At 42.1% G+C, this 15,504-nt stretch overlaps 1 long non-coding RNA gene across 1 annotated transcript in view; it reads right to left on the bottom strand.

Moving 5' to 3' along the window:
• Nucleotides 1–6,554: 6,554 nt before the first annotated feature.
• The window catches only part of LOC131514075 (uncharacterized), a 40,105-nt gene continuing 31,155 nt past the window's right edge, over nucleotides 6,555–15,504 (bottom strand). Inside the window, exon 2 of the long non-coding RNA XR_009262923.1 lies at nucleotides 6,555–6,814. This is a non-coding gene — a long non-coding RNA (uncharacterized LOC131514075). The remainder of the gene's footprint in view (nucleotides 6,815–15,504) is intronic.

Here is a 15,504-nt window from a genome sequence, read left to right as displayed (position 1 = left end):
TGCAGGATGAAATTATCAGGCTTTCACTACTGTAAGAGTGGTAAATGTTAGCATTATTGATGGTGGAACAATTGGGTATTACGTATCTCCTGCTAGGATGCTAACATTAAATAGACATAGTCAACTGTGACCTATTCTTACCAAAAGTGTTCCACTTGGATCCAATCAAGTTCTAGGATAGACAAGAGGATCAAGCTAAAGAAAGCAAAAGGCAGCAAACAACCAGAAGGTGGGAGAGTCTCTGGGACAAAGGGCCTCTTTCCTTCACCAAGTCAAGAAAAGATGTCATTCTAGATTAAAATGTTTTTAACAGACATAACAATCAGATGTATTATACGGTTCAGGGTTAGATCCTGGTTTGAACAAACTAGCTCTAAAAGATATTTTAAAGAAAATATCTGGGCCTTAATATTGCAGTTCTAGAAAACCACCTTTGTGTAGACACCCTGAGTTGATTCTTTTCAATTTTTTTTTTTACATTTATTTATTTTTGAGAGACAGAGACAGAGCACAAGCAGGGGAGGGCAGAGAGAGAATGAGACACAGAATCCAAAGCAGGCTCTGGGCTCTGAGCTATCAGCACAGAGCCCAATACAGGACTTGAAGTCACCAACAGCTAGATCATGACCTGAGCCAAAGTCGGATGCTTAACCAACTGAGCCACCCAGGCACCCCGAGTTGATTCTTTTCGGAGGGGAGAGATTTGTCAACTACGTCTTGGTTTTTTCCCCCCTAACTTCCCTCTGTGCTGATCTTGCACCTGCTTTACCTTCAAATTCATTCCTCACCCTTCCCTCACCCTTTTCAGTATGGTGGTGGTGGGGGGGGGGTGTAGTATGATACCTCAAAGGCTGGGAATCTTGGATTCCTGTGCTGGTTGCCTTCTAGGCTGAGTTGCTGGGCACCATCTAAGGGAGGCCTGGAAATGGAGAGATTGAAGAAAAAGGCAGAGTACCCCCAATCTCAGGCTGTCTCTTCCGACCTACCTGGCTCCAACTTCCAGCAGTTCCAGGCCTTGGGCTCTGGTAACAAGATGTCCTTCTTCTGTCCCTCCAGCGTGAGGGCAGCACTAATTTCTTGCTCCTCTCTGAGCTACTTCACTTTTCTCTTTTCACTTTTTATCTCTGCCAACACTTCTTATAAGCCAATTCTCTGATTTAAATTCCCTCTGTTTTTTTTTTTAATTTTTTTTTTCAACGTTTTTTTATTTATTTTTGGGACAGAGAGAGACAGAGCATGAATGGGGAAGGGGCAGAGAGAGAGGGAGACACACAGAATTGGAAACAGGCTCCAGGCTCCGAGCCATCAGCCCAGAGCCTGACGCGGGGCTCGAACTCACAGACCGCGAGATCGTGACCTGGCTGAAGTCGGACGCTTAACCGACTGCGCCACCCAGGCGCCCCAAATTCCCTCTGTTTTAAAGACTTAGAGTGGTCTCCGTTTTCCAGGACTCAAAGCATGACCTTACTTCCAAGTTCCAAACGGTATCTCCCCTGAGTCTGGTCTGTGGGCTTTAATATCTGTAAAGCAGTGCTTTTCACACTTCCTCTAGTGTCCCAAGCAACTGGAGGGTTCATTTAACACCCTTATTCCCCCAGGTATAGGGTGAGAATCCCAAGTGCCTACCTGAGCTTGAAATGCCCTTGAACTGTTGTATGATATGTTAAAAGCTCACAGTGTTTGCAATCTACTTTATAAATATTTATATATATTTCTCTTAAGGTATTTTAACACTTAAAATGTATTTTATTTATTTATTTTTGAGTAAGTAATCAGTACACATGGTGGAAAATTAGAGAAGGACAAAAGTATGTTCCCACACATACACACCCTTACCAGTTTCTCGCATATCCTTCCAGAGATAGACCATGTATATGCAAACATAAACATAATATTTCCTGATTCTATTTCCCAATACTGCATAGTATTTTATTGTATAGATGTACCTCAATATTAACCAGTCTGCTATTGATGAACGCTTAAATTGTTTCCTGTCTTTTGCTATAATAATGATGCTGAAATACACAGTTAATTGGCATATAGATTTGTAGAGTGGATTTCTAGAACTAGAATATGTTAGAGTTTTGCATCTGTAAGTTTGAAAAATATTGTAAAATTTCTCTCTGTTATGATTGCATTTAAGAGTGCTTTTTCATCTTTTCAATCTAATAGGTTAAAAGTGTCATTGTGTTATAATTTTTATTTCTCTTATAAAGTTGAGCATTTTTCTTCATATGTTTAAGATGCTTAAAGAATCAGGGCACCTGGCTGGCTCAGTCAGTGGAGCATGTTACTCTCAATCTTGAGATTGTGAATTCAAGCCCCATGTTGGGTATAGAGATTACTTAAAAATAAAAAATCTTAAAAAAAAAAGTCTTAAGAAATCTACAGAGCCCTCCATTTAGATTGCTTTTTCATGTCCTTTGCCTTTTCGCCTAGGGTTAGCCTCATCCTTTTTTTTTTATTCATAGAGAACTCCTTAGATATTAGCAAAATTAGCATTATTATAATATGAGTTGCAAGTATTTTCCATTTGTTAATTGTCAGGTCTTACTTTGGGTGGTTTTTGTCATGAAAAAAAACTTTTCATTTGTATTTCAGTTAAACTTATTAATCTGTTCTTTTACAGTTTCCAGGTTTTATGTCATACTTCCCCTTTCTGAAATTGTTTTAATTCCATGATATTTTTTCTTGTTCTTTTATTATGTCATTTTTTCAGGTTTGTATCTTTTTATCTATCTGGCATTTTTTTGGTTGTTTTTAATTTTCTTTCTTTTTCTTTTTCTTAATTTTGAGAGAGAGAGAGAGAGAGAGAGAGCGAGAGAGAGAGAGAGCACGAGCAGGGGAGGGACAGAGAGAGAGGAAGAGAGAGAATCCCAAGCAGGTTCTGTCAGAGTGGAGCCTGACCTGGGACTCAAGCCCACGAACTGTGAGATCATGACCTGAGCTGAAATCAAGAGTCAGATGCTGAACCAACTGAGCCTCCCAGACACCCCTATCTGGAATTTGTTTAAAATTTTTTTTAATATTTATTTTTTGAGAGAGAGAGACAGAGACAGAGACAGATTGTGAGCAGGGGAGCGGCAGAGAGTGAAGGAGACACAGAATCCGAAGCAGGCTCCAGGCTCTGAGCTGTCAGCACAGAGCCCTATGTGGGGCTCAAACTCATGGAACATGAGATCATGACCTGAGCTGAAGTTGGATGCTTAACCAACTGAACCACCCAGGCACCCCTGGAATTTGTTTTAAAGTGTGAAACAGGGATCTAACCTAATTTTTCTTTTCATAAACAGGAAGCCAATTATCCCAGCACCAGTTATTGAATAATTTATTTTTTCTTTTTTTTTTTAACATTTATTTATTTTTGAGACAGAGAGAGACAGAGCATGAACAGGGGAGGGTCAGAGAGAGAGGGAGACACAGAATCCGAAACAGGCTCCAGGCTCTGAGCAGTCAGCACAGAGCCTGATGCGGGGCTTGAACTCACGGACTGGACCGTGAGATCATGACCTGCGCCGAAGTCGGACGCTTAACCGACTGAGCCACCCAGGCGCCCCTGTTATTTTTTCTACTAATTTGAAATGCTACTTTTATCATGTACTAAATTCTTCTATAAATACTATTTCATTTCTGGGCTTTTGGGTTGTTCCTTTGGTTGGTCTATTAATGTGCCTCTACCAACTGTCTTAATTGTTACAGTTCATATTTTATCTATAGTTATTTTACCTTTCTTAATGTTTATTCATTTTTGAGAGAGAGAGAGAGAAAGAGAATGAGTGGGGGAGTGGCAGAGAGAGACGGAGACGCAGAAACCAAAGCAGGCTCCAGGCTCTGAGCTACCAGCACAGAGCCTGATGTGGGGCTCAAAGTCACGAAGTGTGAGGTCATGAGCTGAACCGAAGTCAGACGCTTAACTGACTGAGCCGCCCAGGCGCCCCTATAGTTATTTTAATATAAAAATATTTTTCAATTACCCAATTAAATTACTAAAGTTTAACCCTTCCAAAAAAAAATTCCCAGCATTGACTCATATGTTACATTTGTCATGTGGTTTGACACATCCCCTGGTACCCTGTTGTACATCCCTGTAGGATAAAGTTGCCAGCTAAATACATCATGGCCAGTTAAATTTGAATTTCAGATAAACAATGGATAATTTTCAGTTGAAGTATGTCCCATGAATTTTTTTTCCTGTATTTGAAAACCCTACTACAGTTTACTCTATTAAAAAATAATTATCTTAGGGGCACCTGGCCAGCTCAGTCAGTAGAGCATGCGATTCTTGATATCAGGGTGGTGAGTTCAAGCCCTACATTGGGTGTAGAGATTACTTAAAAAATAAAATCTTTTTGGGGCACCTGGGTGGCTCAGTCGGCTGAGCGTCCGACTTCGGCTCAGGTCATGATCTCGCAGTACGTGAGTTCGAGCCCCACATCGGGCTCTGTGCCGACGGCTCAGAGCCTAGAGCCTGCTTCAGATTCTGTGTTTCCCTCTCTCTCTCCCCCTTCCCCACTAATGCTCCGTCTCTCAAAAATGAATAAACGTTAAAAAATTAAAAAAAAAATAAAATCTTTTAAAAAAAAAGAATAATTATCTTAGTTATATGTGACAAAACCAACTTAAACTAGCATTGGCAAATAGTTACCTATAAAGGCCCAGAAATCAGGGACATCTTAGGGTATATTTATCTCCAGGTGTTGTCTTAAAAAATGTTACTTGGTCTCTTTCTCCCCATCTCTCATCTCATCTCTGCTTGACTGCTTCTCTTTGCACATTGGCTTCATCCTCCCACGTTGCAGCCTGGGTTCCTCCATGCAACCAGGTAAGACAGCCTCAAATATCTCCAAAATTCCATTCTTCTAGCACCAAAATCCAGGGAGGGGTCTGAATGGCCAGGCTTGAGTCAAGAGTCTTCCTTGGGTAGGGATGGGTGGAAACTTGTAATAACAGTCCCATTGAAACCTCAAGGGGTGAGGCAGGAGTATCCAAGAGTTGGGTTGGGGGGTGGGGTACTGTTTTCAAGGAAGAAGTACAGAAAAGCATCGTGGACAAGAAACTGTGTACAACTGCTACCGTGGGTCATACCTAACCCAGTTTGGAAGTAACCAGCTTAACATGGTAATTTCCATTGGAACCACCAGAGGACTTGAGTCCTTAGTGCCTTTGTAACCTATACCTCCCTCCATCTCTCTCTCTCATCTTTCCCCTGTGCTAAGGCACTGAAAGTAATATTCAGTTATTTAATATTTATTCAATAAATGCTTGCTGACCACTGGGCTGGTGTTCAGGTCAGTGTTGGCCACCATCAACGGGAAAATGAAGAATGTGCTGTGCCCACCATCGAGTTTAGTGTACGTGGTAGGCATTTAAACAAATAACTGTATAGCCTTATATGGTAAGAACTATGATAAGACAACTTCATCAAAAAGAATTACCATGTAGTAGTAACAAACACAACTACTAGAGCCAAAATGCCTGTGTTTGAATCCCAGGACCATAAACTGTTGCTTGGACCTTAGGGAAGTTGCTTAACCTCTTCCTGGCTTAGCTCCCTCATCTGTAAAAGGGAGACAATAATAATACCTACGTCATGTGATCATGGTTGTAAGGACTGCATAAGATAATTCTTATAAATCACCTAGCACATGGTTAGGCATGCAGTAAATGGTGAATAATGTTTGCATCGTCAGTAATAAGAATCACTTCTAAAAACCCAGCTCTCTTGAATTCCACACACATCCGGGAATCCTTCCAGGCCTCTTCAGGGTCACACAAGGGATGAGCTCTGGAACTCAGAGTCATTTCCCCTCTCCCTTCCAATAAGAGGCTTCAGCCCCACTTTGCAGCCATCAGTGGCTGCTGACTCTTCTATCTACTAGGCACCTTTCGGAAGCCACAATTCTTATTCCCTTCACATACCTCGGGGCCCTGAAAGGCGGAGTAGAAGCTGAATCCCAGAGATGTACTTGTCTCTGCACTCTGACCCGTACTTCCAGCTCAGAGAGGGCTGATCTGTTGACAGATGCCTCTCTGGGGAGGGTCATACAACTATGGCTTTATCCCCTACCTCTTCTTTCTGAACTGAGACCTCACTGCCATAAAGTAGATTCAGAAGGCGAAAACTTGATCTTTCTATTTGGAAACAACAGCAGGACATAGGGCACCAGCTTTAGAAGCTCACACCAGGTCTTCCAGGTGGTATAAACATAGCTATGGCTGAGAACTCATGACCATGGCTGGTGAGAAAGGGAGATCCTCCTGAGGACTTCACCCAATCTTTAGGCCACTCTACCCTGCAAGCGAAATCAACTGAGAGGCGACCTAGCTGCTTCTTTGCAAGGCCTGAAAATAGGTCTTTGCCACCCAGCCTGGGCAACCCTGGGACCTCAGGTGCCCATTTGGCACCTTCAGGATAGCAGCATACCTCATCCATTTTTGTCTGGCTGGGTGGGGAGAAAATGATTCTTCGTTAGTTCTGCCGTGATTGTCTTGCCTCCCTCACGGTAGACAGAGGGTTCACTGCTGGGAACAGAAAAGACCAAAACTCCAAGGTCTGGGGGACAAGTTCTTTTTCTGAAACTCTTTATTAATCTAGGGCAGTTGCATCAACAGGTCATGGTAGCAGGAAGAAGCCTGTTCAAGCACAATCAACAAGGCAGAACAGGTTTGGCAGGGTGGTTTCGAGTAACTCTTTACTGAAAAGGAGCAATTACTCATTCTTGAAATGTCTTCTCTTAGATGTATTTTCTCTTTGAGCCCATTTTATTAGCACGGGAAGCTTTCAGCCAGACTCTAGGGGTGCCAAGTCGGAAAGCTGGAAATAGAAACATAAGTGGCTTTTTTTGTTGCTTAATACTTTCGTAGGAGCTGAGCTCATGGTTTGGAATGGTGTGCACAAGCACGAGTGTATGCACACGCGCGGACACGTCATTCTGCCATTCTGCTGCCCCAGGGCATGGTGTCTGGAGTGACTGGCTGTCACTGGAGAAAAGGGAAACACGTTTATTAAGCTCCAGTTCGTGTTGGCACTAGACAGTGTGCTTTCATTATGTTATCTGATGGGATTTGATTTTGAGGGTTTTTTTAACTGATGAGGAAACTGAGACCCAAAGAGGTAACACAATCTGAACAAAATCGCATAGTTAATACACGGCAAAGACAAGAGCCCAAATTATCAGATTCCAGAGCTTACATTCTTTCCATTGAACACACTGCCTATATATATGAGACTTTTGAAATCTTGGCCTGAGTGTAACCTGCTCCCTGTAACTCTCTCACTGCAGTTGATGAGCCTGAGTTTTTCAAATAAGTAAGCACCAATGAGTAGCAAGGCGTTCCACATACAAGGGACAGCTCCATGAGAAGTTAAATCTCATTGTATGCAATTTATTCTTCAATAAACGTGACTTTAAAAAAAATGTTGGGTATAGGGACTCCTGGGTGGCTTAGTTGGTTAAACATCCAACTCTCGGTTTCAGCTCAGGTCATGATCTGACGATTTCATGAATTCAAGCCCCACATTGGGCTCCATGCTGACAGTGTGGAACCTGCTTAGGATTCTCTCTCTCCTTCTCTCTCTGCCCTTCCCCCACTCACGCTGTTTCTGTCTCTCTCATAATAAATAAATAAACTTTAAAAGAAGAAAAAAGATGTTGGGTATAAAATGCACCTAGAAAACAATAATAAAATGATCATCAACTCAATTAAAAAGTACAAACGAGGGGCACCTGGCTGGCTCAATGAGTAGAGCATGTGACTCTTGATCATGGGGTCATGAGTGCAAAGCCCACATGGGGCATAGAACTCACTTGAAAAGTGATAACAATAAAATATAAATCTTTAAAAACATACAACTGAAAAGGAAATATAGATGTCCATTAAAGATCTGAAAGGATACTCATCCTCACTTATAATATTATCAAGCCAAACTAAAAGTCACTGAGATTTATTTATTGCTTATTGGATTGGTAAAGATCCAAAAGATTGATAACATGTAGGTTAGCCATAAGTGTGGGAAAATAGGGGCTTTCATACATTACCGGCATTGGGATAATTCCTATTAAGGGCAATTTGGTCACGTCTATCAAAACTCCATGTGTATATACCCTTTGACTCAGCAACTTTACTTCTACGAATTTATTTTACAGTCACAGTTGCAGGTATGCAAAATGATGTACATACGAGGTTTTTCACTGAAGCAATGCTTGAAAGAAAGAGCAAAAACCCGAAAAGTTAAATGTCCGTCAATAAAGGCCTGGATGAATAAACCAGCACGGGAAACTTTCAGCCAGACTCTTAGGGGTGCCAAGTTGGAAAGCTGGAAATGGAAACATTAAGTGGCTTTTGTGTGGCTTAATACTTTAGTAGGAGCTGAGCTCGTGGCTTGGAACGGTGTGCACAAGCACGAGCGTACGGACAGGCGCGTGCACGTCATTCTGCCATTCTGCTGCCCCATCCGTGCAATGGAATACTATGCAGGCGTAGAAAAGAATGAAAAATACTTTTATGTACTGATATGGAAAACACTCCAACGCATATCACTGATCGAAAAAAGCAAGATGAGAGACGCCTGGGTGGCTTAGTTCATTAAGCGTCCCCCTTCAGCTCAGGTCATGATCTCGACCTGCATGTGGAGCCTGCCTGGGATTCTCTCTCCCCCACTCTCTCTGCCCCTCCCCCACTCACGCGCACGCGCTCTCTCTCTCTCTCTCTTAAAAATAAATGAACTTAAAAAAAGAGAAAAGCAAGAGTCAGAACAATGTACACAGTAGATACCACTTATATAACAAAGAAGGGAGATACTCCATATGTATAATATCTTATAAATGCTTCCAAAATCTCTTAAAGGATACTCAAGAAAACCAATAACAGGGGTTATCCGTTGTGGAAGGTAAAGGTGGGAGGGATATATTTCACTGTGTACCTTTTCAAAATTTTGATGTTTACACTTCATGAGTTTTTTAAAATTATGGTTGTCTTTAAAGTAAGGAAAGAAAAGAAAAACACTGAGGCACTGGGGCATACCACATGAGCTGGTTGCACTGTGGGACCGTGTCCCCAATCCATGCTCTACAGCCTGCCTTCTTGAACAGACGGACTCTTCGTTGAATGACTCAAATACCATGCAGCCTCCTAAACTGACACCCTTGAACCCACTCCCCCCAAATCCTTGTGATCGTGGGAAGGAGTGCGGCGGCTTTGTTAGGTGTTCTCAGATTGCAAGTGATTCACCCTGGTTGATGACTCTAATCTAAGCTCCATCGACAACATGTGAGGCTTATTCCACTTGAAAAAGCGACTTTTAGTCCCGAGATTTTAGTCCTAAGAACCCAACGCTCTCGTTCCTTATCTCTTAGATGTCCTTTAAAATGTTTCATTTGCTCACCAGAAAAAGTCTGTTTGGCTCTTGGCCTTCTGAGTTTAAAGGAGAAAAATTTGCTGGGGCGCCTGGGTGGCTCAGTCGGTTAGACGTCTGGGGGCGCCTGGGTGGCTCAGTCAGTTAAGCGTCTGACTTCGGCTCAGGTCATGATCTCACAGTTTGTGAGTTCAAGCCCCGTGTCACACTCTGCTGTCAGCTTGCTCAGAGCCTGGAGTCGGCTTCAGATTCTGTCTCCCTTTCTCTCTGCCCCCTCCCCCGCCCACACTCTGTCTCTTTCAAAAATAAATAAACATTAGGGGCGCCTGGGTGGCGCAGTCGGTTAAGCGTCCGACTTCAGCCAGGTCACGATCTCGCGGTCTGTGAGTTCGAGCCCCGCGTCAGGCTCTGGGCTGATGGCTCGGAGCCTGGAGCCTGTTTCCGATTCTGTGTCTCCCTCTCTCTCTGCCCCTCCCTGTTCATGCTCTGTCTCTCTCTGTCCCAAAAATAAATAAAAAATGTTGAAAAAAAAAATTTAAAAAAAAAATAAAAAAAAAAAATAAATAAATAAATAAACATTAAAAAAATTATAAAAAATAAAAAAATAAACGTCTGACTTAGGCTCAGGTCATGATCTCCAGCTTCCTAAGTTTGAGCTCCGCATCAGACTCTGCACTGACAGCTCAGAGCCTGGAGCCTGCTTTGGATTCTGTGTCTCCTTCTCTCTCTATGTCCTTCCCCTACTTGTGCTCTGTCTCTCTCCCTTTCTCTCTCAAAAGTAAATATTTTAAAAAGTCTTTTTAAAGATTAAAAAAAGAAGAAGAAAAATTTGTTCATTTGATTCCAGCATTAATGTAAAGTACTTGAGATCCACAACCTGGAGGCAGGAAAACATTTCTTTGGATATAGAAAGCAAACAGCCATTTAAAAGTTTGACAAATTAGGGATGCCTAGGTGGCTCATTCGGTTAACCATCGAACTCTTGGTCAGCTCAGGTCATGGTCTCAGGGTTCATGAGTTCGAGCCCCACATTGGGCTCTGTGCTAACGGGGTGCAGAGCCTGCTTAGGATTCTCTCTCTCTCTCTCTCTCTCTCTCTCTCTCTCTCTCTCCCTCCCTCCCTCTCTCTCCCCCCCCCCCGCCCCTCTCCCAATTGTGCTCTAAATCTTTCTCTCTCTCAAAAAAAAATAAACTTTTAAAAAATAAATAAAAGTTTGATAAATTAAACTTTGTCAGAATTGAAAACTTCTGCTAATGACAAGACATAGTTAAGAAAACGAATAGGAGGGGCATCTGGGTGGCTAGGTCAGTTAAGTGTCTGACTTCAGCTCAGGTCATGATCTCATGGTTGTGAGTTTGAGCCCCACATCGGGCTCTGCAATGGAAGTGTGGAGCCTGCTTGGGATTCTGCCTCTCTCCTCTCTCTCTGCCCCTCCCCTCGAGCTTTCTCTCTCTCTCTCCAAATAAATAATAAAAACTTAAACAAAACAAAAGAATAGGAAAGGGACGCCTGGGTGCTCAGTCAGTTGAGCATTTGACTCTTGATTTTGGCTCAGGTCATGATCCCAGGGTCTTGGGATTGGGATTCTCTCTCTCTCTCTCTCTCTCTCTCTCTCTCTCTCTGTGTGTGTCCCTCTGTCCCTCTCACCCACTCGCACTTGTTCTCTCACTGAAATTTAAAAAAACTGGCGCCACCTGGGTGGCTCAGTCAGTTGAGTGTCAGACTTTGGCTCAGGTCATGATCTCATGTTGTGGGTTTGAGCCCCATGTCCAGCTTTGCACTGACAATGTGGAGCCTGCTTCAGATCCTTTGTCTCCCTCTCTCTCTGCCCCTCCTCCCCTCACACTCTCTCCCTCTCAAAAATGCATAAACATTAAAAAATTAAGTTAAATTAAATTTAAAAAAGAAAATGGAATGGAAAACCATAGACTGAAACAATATATATTCATGAAACATTTATTTCACAAATGACTTGCACCCAAAATGTATTTTTAAAGACCAGTAAGAAAATGACCCCAAAATATTTAATGAGCAAAAGACTTGGGCATTCACAAAGAAAATATACAAAAGGCCAATAAACCCATAAAAAAGTGCTCAAAAGTGTTATGCATTAGGGAAACGTACAAATTATAATCACAGTGAGATACCATCCCAAACTCACTATAATGGCTAAAATTAAAAAGACTGAAAATACCAAATGTTGGCAAAAGTGGATTAACTAGGATACTCCTCTGTTGCTAGCAGGATTGAAAAATGGTACGACTGCTTTGGGAAAATGTTTGGCAGCTTCCTATAAAGTTAAATACCCGATGACTCAAGAATTTCACTCCTGAGCAATTACTTCAAGCTAAATGAACAGTGTGTCTTTGCAAAGACTTGTACAAAAATGTTCAAAGAAGTTATTTTCCATAATAACCTCAGGCTGGAAACAACCCAAATGGGCATCCCAGAATGGTTAAACAGATTTGTACAATAGAAAATTAGTCAACGGTAAAGAGGAACAAACTACAGATATACACAGCAGTGTGAATGAACTTTGTAGATACAAACGTTATGTGGAACCAAGAACGCCAGACATAAAAGAGTTCAGTGTTTTCAATTATATAAGGACCTAGAACAGGTAAATCTAATTTATGGTGGAATAAAATGAAAAAATTGGTTGCATCTGGGGGTGTCAAATTGCTGAGGCAATGAAAATGGTGAAAATATTCTATATCTTGGTAGGGATGTGAGTCTCATCAATGAAGGCATTTGTCAAAAGTCATCAAATTATGCCTTAAAAGGTGTGCATCTCGGGACACCTGGGTGGCTTAGTCAGTTAATCGTCCAACTTGGTTTGGCTCAGGTTATGATTTCATGGTCATGAGACTGAGTCCTGAGTTGGGCTCCACACTTGGCGTGGAGCTTGCTTGGGATTCTTTCTCTCTTTCTCTCTGCCTTCTACCCCTGGCTTGTGTTCTCTTTCTCTCTCTCTCTCTCTCTCTCTCTCTCTCAAAATAAATAAACTTAAAAAAATTTAATATTTATTTTTGAGGGAGGGGGGAGGGAGGGACAGAGAGAGAGAAGGAGACACAGAATCTGAAGCGGGCTCCAGGCTCTGAGCTGTCAGCACAGAGCCCAACACAGTGCTCGAACCCACGAACCACAAGATCTTGACCTGAGCCGAAGTTGGACACTCAAAATCAACGGAGTCATCCAGGTGCCCATAAATAAGAAAACTTTAAAAAAAAAAGTGTGACTCTCACTATCCATCCTCCTTCCCCCCAAATCTGTAAATAAATATTGACCTCTACTTGGTAGATTAGGCTTGAGTAGATGAGAAAATATACTGAAGGTAATGGCAGCCAATTTTCTCACAGTTCAAAAAAGGGAATTACAAAAAGAGGGAACATGCCATGTGATGTTGGATTAGAATTAGAGGTATCAGTAGGAACTTGTGGTTTTACACAGATTTCCTGGCTTTGTCCACTGAGAGAGCCTAGAGAAGCAATGACATACCACTGACAATGGGCATCTTGGTTTCTAAATGCCATTCTCCAAAAAGGGGAACCAGGGTTTCTTGGAGAACAGATTTGGCAAAGAAAGAATGAGATGAACCTGAAATATCTTCTTGTGCCAGAAAGTAGGAAAGTAAGTGCTCAACAAACACTGGGGTTATATCAAAAGAACACAGGAGCCAGCCTGAAGGGGCTCCCGGTGGCCAAATCTGGGATGATCTGAGCATCAAAAATAAATAATGATGTTACTGGATTATAACCTATGGAGTCAAATAAGAATCCACAAGTCTATTCTGATATAAATTTAAAAAATGAGTAAGTAATGGAAAATAAAGAGATCTTCCTTAGAACAGAATCCTATCTGCTAATATAGAAGGAATGACAGAGTTAGAAAATCATCATGGATATGGAAACTTGAGGGTTAATGTGTGATAAGGAAAATTCTCAAAGTATCTCTTCCCAAATTACTTTTTAGCTATCTAGGGGAAAGTAATAAGTTTACAGTGGAGAGTTCTGGCAGCCTCCACCACAACCAAGTGATCAAAATAAACATTATTAATATTGGAACAGACCAACATCATGTACCTCCTGCAATCATATTATATTCCTGTCAAAATGCATAATCTGAATTCAAGGTTGAGGGAACATCAGCCAAACAAAAAGTGAGTGATGTTCTGCAAATAAAAGGCTCTACTTTTCAAAAATGTCAAGGTCAAGAAAGACAAAGTAAGGCGGAGGAGTTGTTTCAGGTTAGAGGAAACTAAACATTCAAGACAACCGAATAAATGCAAAGTATAATTCTGAACTGGACATTCAATTGAGAACCAAAATAGGTATAATGGATACTATCTGGGCAAATATTTTGAATATAGGACTGTATTAGTTTCCTATGACTGCTGTCACAAGTTACCACAAATTTGGTACATTATAATAAGGCACATTTATTATCTGACAGTTCTGAAGACCAGAAATCTGAAATCAGTTTCACTGGGCTGAAATCAAGGTGTTGGCAGTTGTGTTCCCTTGGTAAGGGTAAAGCATACAATGTCCCCAACTTACTTTCGAATAAATCACAAATGGGGCAAGATATAAACAATTACGGAATCTGGGTGAAAGGTGTACAGGAGCTCCACAATTTGAACTATTTTTGGAACTCATCTGTAAGTTTGATTATGTTAAAAAAAATTTTTTAAATGCTTATTTTTGAAGGAGAGAGAGAGACAGAGTGTGAGCAGGGGAGGAGCAGAGAGAGTGGGAGACACAGAATCTGAAGCAGGCTCCAGGCTCTGAGCTGTCAGCACAGAATCTAACGCGGGGCTCAAACCCACGGAGCGGTGAGATCATGACCTGGGCCGAAGTCAGATGCTTAACTGACTGAGCCACCCAGGCACCCCTGATTACGTTATAATTTAATGGTACCAATAGAATAACTAGTAGGGATCATAGAAGCAGGGCTATAAGACTAAAGTTTCATGACAGTTCTAAGGTCACTGGGATAGATTCCTAATCAGAGGCAGGAAAATGGGTTTGATACTTCCTTGCATTTGTATGATGTTTGTTTTTTAAATTATTTCACAGCAAGGCCTGATTTGATCTTTGTAATAACCTTGTGGGATTAGAAGGGCAGGTATATTTTTTAAATGTTTATCTTGAGAGAGAGAATGTGTGTGTGTGTGTGAGAGAGAGAGAGAGAGAGAGAGAGAGAGAGAGAGAGAGAGAGAGAATTGCAAACAGACTCCATGCTCACTGTAGAGCCCAACACGGGGCTTCATCTCACGACCATGAGATCATGACCTGAGCCAAAATAGATGCTCAACCGACCGAGCCACCCAGGTGCTCCAGAAGAGCAGATATCCTATTCCCAATGGACAAATGAAAAACTGAGTCACTTAAGATCCACATGAGGTTAGTGGCAGACTTAGAAATGAGAGTAACTCCTGACATGCTGTGCTAATTGTAAGAAAGTGGTTAAGAGTGGCTGAAGTCAGACAGACCTGCACTCAAATCCTGGCTACAAGTTTTCCAGTTGTCTTACTGAAGGTAGGCAGGTTATGCAAATCAAACCTGAAATGTCAGCAGCTTGGCACAACCAATCTAATGTTTTTTTATTGTTCCCATTACAGTGAAACGTAGGCCAGTTGGTTCCCTTGAGAGGCTCTCCTCCAGGCAGTTATTCAGGGATCTAGGCTCTGTCCTTGGGAGGGAGGATGGGGTGAGGTAGCCCTTGGCTTCCAGCTGTGTGGATAAGGAAGAGAAAGTAGAAGTGTGGGTGGGATGTTTTAAACCGGGAAATGGGACATATCACATCTACATTCGATTGACCAGAATTCAATCCATTAAATGCATGGAGATCTGGAAAATGTCGTCTTTCTGTGTGGCCAAAAGGAACATAAAACAGTTGGGTAAATACCCAGCTTTGGCTCTGTCATGCTGGCTATGTAAACTCCAGTAATTTAAAACAACAACAACAGGGGCGCCTGGGTGGCGCAGTCGGTTAAGCGTCCGACTTCAGCCAGGTCACGATCTCGCGGTCTGTGAGTTCGAGCCCCGCGTCAGGCTCTGGGCTGATGGCTCGGAGCCTGGAGCCTGTTTCCAATTCTGTGTGTCTCCCTCTCTCTCTGCCCCTTCCCCGTTCATGCTCTGTCTCTCTCT

The sequence above is a fragment of the Neofelis nebulosa genome, chromosome 6 (assembly GCF_028018385.1).
Source record: "Neofelis nebulosa isolate mNeoNeb1 chromosome 6, mNeoNeb1.pri, whole genome shotgun sequence".
NCBI lineage: Eukaryota > Metazoa > Chordata > Mammalia > Carnivora > Felidae > Neofelis > Neofelis nebulosa.
Note: the sequence above shows the minus strand (reverse complement) of the source record. Positions and strands in the feature narration are given on the sequence as shown.